General features: G+C 42.2%; 1 protein-coding gene across 2 annotated transcripts in view; it reads right to left on the bottom strand.

Moving 5' to 3' along the window:
* The window catches only part of TPK1 (thiamin pyrophosphokinase 1), a 551,394-nt gene extending 545,738 nt beyond the window's left edge, over positions 1-5,656 (bottom strand). For both annotated transcript variants that reach the window (XM_083188542.1, XM_083188541.1), the window contains exon 1: positions 5,547-5,656. The gene's annotated coding sequence lies outside the window, so the exon portion shown is untranslated. The remainder of the gene's footprint in view (positions 1-5,546) is intronic.
* Between the last annotated feature and the right edge of the window lie 344 nt (positions 5,657-6,000).

The raw sequence follows: 6,000 nt of genomic DNA on the forward strand, positions 1-6,000 counted from the left end.
CAGCAGTTTATTGCTCAAAACCCCACGTCATCATTTGCTAGGTGGACCCCTGTAGATGCAGTAGAGATGATGACGTTTTGGGGTCTGGTGTTTCATATGGGCATAGTAAAAAAGCCAGAAATTAGGCAATATTGGAGTACAGATGTTCTGTACAGCACCCCATTTTACCGTATGGCCATGCCCCGGGCTCGATTTGAGACGATCCTTAAATTTTTGCATTACAACGATAATGCACAGTGCCCTCCCAGAGATGTTCCCACCTTTGACGGGCTATTCAAAGTCAGGCCGGTCATTGATCACTTCAGTGCTAAATTTGCAGAGATGTACATCCCTGAAAAATTTATTTGTATTGACGAGTCCCTTATACATTTTAAAGGAAGGGTTAAATTCCGCCAGTACCTTCCCAGTAAGAGGGCAAGGTATGGCATAAAAATGTATAAGCACCTCAGGGTACACCCACAGGTTTTGGGTATATGAAGGGAAGGATTCAAGAATTGAACCGCCAGAATGCCCCCCCTCCCTCGTAGGTGTTAGTGGAAAAATTGTCTGGGATTTAGTGCACCCCTTCCTGGATAAAGGTTATCACCTCTATGTGGATAACTTTTACACCAGCATCCCCCTGTTTAAGGCCCTTGGTTCAAGAGGTACAGCAGTTTGCGGTACTGTGCGCAAGAACCAAAGAGGCCTCCCAAAAACGCACATTGCCCAAGTAATGAGAAGGGGTGAAAGCAGGGGAATATGCACCGAAAATATGTTGTTGGTCAAATATAAGGACAAGAGGGATGTCCTTATACTGACAACAATTCACGGAGACAGTACCACCTCCGTCCCTGTACGAGGTACCAGTACCCACACCTCCAAACCTAATTGTATCCTGGATTACAATAAGTACATGGGCGGAGTGGATCTTTCAGATCAGGTACTGAAGCCGTACAGTGCCCTGCGGAAAACAAAAATCTGGTACAAGAAGCTGGCCGTGTACATCATCCAGATGGCACTGTATAACGCTTTCGTGCTATTCCGTTCTACCGGCCAGAGGGGGACATTTATGCACTTTCAAGAGGAAGTCATAAAGGGCCTAATATTTGGGAACCAGCAGGCAGAGGGCCCCAGTACTTCTAGTACTGGCCCCCGTATTGTACCAGGGCAGCATTTTCCTGATGAAATCCCCTCCACTGGAAAAAAGGGCAGGACACAAAAAAGGTGCAAAGTTTGCTATAAAAAGGGACTAAGAAAGCAAACTATTTTCCAGTGTGACACTTGCCCCGACAAACCCGGCCTATGTATAAAGGAGTGTTTTAAAATATACCACACATCTATGGATTATTAGGTTCATAATTTCACCGTGCTTCGGGGGTCTTGCTAATGCCACATAGCACCCACCATTCATTCCACCAGAATCTGAGCCGCAAAATCCAAAAATCACTCCTTCCCTTCTGAGTCCTGCCATGCACCCAACTGGTATTTTTTGGTCACATGTGAGGCATTGCCGTACTCGGGAGAAATTGGGGCACAGATTTTGGGGTGCTTTTTCTCCTTCATACCTTCTGAAAATGAAAAATTTTGAGCCAGAACTGCATTTTTGTGTAAAAAAATGTAATTTTTCATTTTCACTGCCCAGTTGTATCAAAATTGGTGAAACCCCTGGGGGTTTGAAATGTACACTATACCCCTAGATGAATTCCCTGAGGGGTGTAGTTTGCAAAATGGGGTCACTTGTGGGGGGGTTCCACTGTATTGGTGCTTTGGGGGGTCTTGCTAATGCGACATAGCACCCACCAACATTCCACCAGAATTTGTGCTGCAAAATCCAAATATCACTCCTTCCCTTCTGAGTCCTGCCACTTTTTGGTCACACATGAGGCATTGCCGTACTCGGGAGAAATTGGGGCACAGATTTTGGGGTGCTTTTTCTCCTTCATACCTTCTGAAAATGAAAAATTTTGAGCCAGAACTGCATTTTTGTGTAAAAAATGTAATTTTGCATTTGCACAGCCCAGTTGTATCAAAATTGGTGAAACCCCTGGGGGTTTGAAATGTACACTATACCCCTAGATGAATTCCCTGAGGGGTGTAGTTTGCAAAATGGGGTCACTTGTGGGGGGGTTCCACTGTATTGGTGCTTGGGGGGTCTTGCTAATGCGACATAGCACCCACCAAAATTCCACCAGAATCTGAGCTGCAAAATCCAAAAATCACTCCTTCCCTTCTGAGTCCTGCCATGCACCCAAATGGTATTTTTTGGTCACATGTGAGGCATTGCCGTACTCGGGAGAAATTGGGGCACAGATTTTGGGGTGCTTTTTCTCCTTCATACCTTCTGAAAATGAAAAATTTTGAGCCAGAACTGCATTTTTGTGTAAAAAAATGTAATTTTTCATTTTCACTGCCCAGTTGTATCAAAATTGGTGAAACCCCTGGGGGTTTGAAATGTACACTATACCCCTAGATGAATTCCCTGAGGGGTGTAGTTTGCAAAATGGGGTCACTTGTGGGGGGGTTCCACTGTATTGGTGCTTTGGGGGTCTTGCTAATGCGACATAGCACCCACCAACATTCCACCACCAAAAATCACTCCTTCCTTTCTGAGTCCTGCCATGCACCCAAATGGTATTTTTTGGTCACATATGAGGCATTGCCATACTCGGGAGAAATTGGGGCACAGATTTTGGGGTGCTTTTTCTCCTTCATACCTTATGAAAATGAAAAATTTTGAGCCAGAACTGCATTTTTGTGTAAAAAAAATGTAATTTTTCATTTTCACTGCCCAGTTGTATCAAAATTGGTGAAACCCCTGGGGGTTTGAAATGTACACTATACCCCTAGATGAATTCCCTGAGGGGTGTAGTTTGCAAAATGGGGTCACTTGTGGGGGGGTTCCACTGTATTGGTGCTTGGGGGGTCTTGCTAATGCAACATAGCACCCACCAACATTCCACCAGAATCTGAGCTGCAAAATCCAAAAATCACTCCTTCCCTTCTGAGTCCTGCCATGCACCCAAATGGTATTTTTTGGTCACATGTGAGGCATTGCCGTACTCGGGAGAAATTGGGGCACAGATTTTGGGGTGCTTTTTCTCCTTCATACCTTCTGAAAATGAAAAATTTTGAGCCAGAACTGCATTTTTGTGTAAAAAAATGTAATTTTTCATTTTCACTGCCCAGTTGTATCAAAATTGGTGAAACCCCTGGGGGTTTGAAATGTACACTATACCCCTAGATGAATTCCCTGAGGGGTGTAGTTTGCAAAATGGGGTCACTTGTGGGGGGGTTCCCCTGTATTGGTGCTTTGGGGGTCTTGCTAATGCGACATAGCACCCACCAACATTCCACCACCAAAAATCACTCCTTCCTTTCTGAGTCCTGCCATGCACCCAAATGGTATTTTTTGGTCACATATGAGGCATTGCCGTACTCGGGAGAAATTGGGGCACAGATTTTGGGGTGCTTTTTCTCCTTCATACCTTATGAAAATGAAAAATTTTGAGCCAGAACTGCATTTTTGTGTAAAAAAAATGTAATTTTTCATTTTCACTGCCCAGTTGTATCAAAATTGGTGAAACCCCTGGGGGTTTGAAATGTACACTATACCCCTAGATGAATTCCCTGAGGGGTGTAGTTTGCAAAATGGGGTCACTTGTGGGGGGGTTCCACTGTATTGGTGCTTGGGGGGTCTTGCTAATGCAACATAGCACCCACCAACATTCCACCAGAATCTGAGCTGCAAAATCCAAAAATCACTCCTTCCCTTCTGAGTCCTGCCATGCACCCAAATGGCATTTTTTGGTCACATGTGAGGCATTGCCGTACTCGGGAGAAATTGGGGCACAGATTTTGGGGTGCTTTTTCTCCTTCATACCTTCTGAAAATGAAAAATTTTGAGCCAGAACTGCATTTTTGTGTAAAAAATTTAATTTTTCATTTTCACTGCCCAGTTGTACCACAATTGGTGAAACCCCTGGGGGTTTGAAATGTACACTATACCCCTAGATGAATTCACTGAGGGGTGTAGTTTGCAAAATGGGGTCACTTGTGGGGGGGTTCCTAAATTTTAGCATCTTATGGTGCCTAGAAACCTACATGGTGCCTAAAAAATAATCTCATAAAAAGGAGGCTCCAAAATCAAGTAGGTGCTCCTTCTATTATGAAGCCTGTGGTTTGGTCAACGTGCACACTAGGGCCACATATAGGATATTTATGAAAACAAAAGAATTGGGGGAATCAATTTTTAGTCACATTTCTCTAGTAAAATGTACTGTGTTCCTTAGAAAAATGTATTAAAATTGCAAATCTGCAAAAAAAATGAAATTTTGAAATTTCACCTACACTTTGTTTTAATTCCTGTGAAACACCTAAAGGGTTAACAAACTTCCAAAATGCTGTTTTGAATACTGTGAGGGGTGCAGTTTTTGAAATGGTATCATTTATGGGGGTGTCTCACATACAAGTCCCTCAAAGTCACATCAGAACTGAACTGGTCCCTAAAATAATCAGTGTTTGAAATTTTCTTGAAAATTTGAGAATTTGCTATTCATATTGTAAGCCTCCTAGTGTCCAAAAAAATTAAAAGGAAGTTGAAATAATGATGGAAACATAAAGTAGACATATGGTCTATGTTAGTTATTTTGAGTGGTATGATTATTTGTCTCACAAGCAGAAAATTTAACATTTTGCAAATTGCTAAATTTTCCATTTTTTTACGACATTTTGGTATTTTTCACAAAAAAACACAGACTGTATCGACCCAAATTTACCACTAATTTGAAGTACAATGTGTCACGAAAAAACAATCTCAAAATCACTGGGATAAGTAAAAGCAAAAAAAAGTTATCCCCACTTAAGTGATACATGTCAGATTTGAAAAAAAGGGCTCGGTCAGGAACGCAAAAACTGGCTCTGTCAGGAAGGGGTTAAAAATCCTGGGTCCATTGCAGTTGTGCAGGACCCGGGATTCTAGACAACTAAAATCCAGGGTAGAGTCATTCAGACATACGCTAGTCCCGGGAACTAGTAACCATTTTCTAGTAACCATTCTAGAAAACTACATGATAATAGAATTCAGAGATATTGGTTACATATATTTGTGCAAATGTATGTGTATGCCATCATCAAGGCTTCTCTGTATATTGGGGGTTCCGGTTTTTACCCATACCTGGAATCATGTCGACCAGCAGCCTAACTTTAAAATGGACTTTTGACATGTCCATATCTACACTGTGACTGTCAACAGAAAACGTCGACATATTAACTGTATAACCTACAAAAGCTATTGGAGTTAAACCTCAAAATAGCAGCTTATACTATAAGGTCTGCTACATACAATACATGATTCTATCGTATAGATGAGCAGCTGCAGCACCAGTGAAAGCAGTATGGTAAAGATTGCTATTAGTGTACACAGATGACATAAATCGCTGCACAAAACATCTGCAACCTCCCTTCTTTCACATGTACCTCCTGACTGCAGCAGACAAGTGCATATAGCTGTATAAGATGATACTGTGGAAACGTAGGACACGTGTGTATATGAAGCAGTAAGTGTGTACCTGGCAGCGCTCACAACACGTGCTGTAAATCAGCTTCTGCAGCACCGGAGCAGTCCCACAACTCTGCTCCTTTAATAGGGTGGATCTGTCACATTGCAACTACTTCCTCATACCGTAATTCTTCTAAATAGAAAGCATACTGTGCAACTTCTACTACAAGCGCACTCCTCATGGAGCAGCTGCAGCTTCTCTTTTTCTTCAAGGAGCAAACTTGCTTAAAAGAAGGTCCTTTTTTTCTGATCCTTACTTAGCAATTTAAATGGTCTCTCAATTTTTATTTATAAGTTGTGTTTTACTGCAAGAAATTAATGTTAAAATACTGTTATGGGAATGGATAAAACATACTGTGGGCGGGATGTTGTAACAACCGCAGCCCCCCTTCGCCGGGTATCGCATTATTAATAACGGCATATGCTGTTATTAACGCAAGGGACAGCTCTTGCGATAAGAGCTG

This window comes from Crinia signifera, chromosome 5 (assembly GCF_055691185.1).
Source record: "Crinia signifera chromosome 5, ASM5569118v1, whole genome shotgun sequence".
Classification (NCBI taxonomy): Eukaryota; Metazoa; Chordata; class Amphibia; order Anura; family Myobatrachidae; genus Crinia; species Crinia signifera.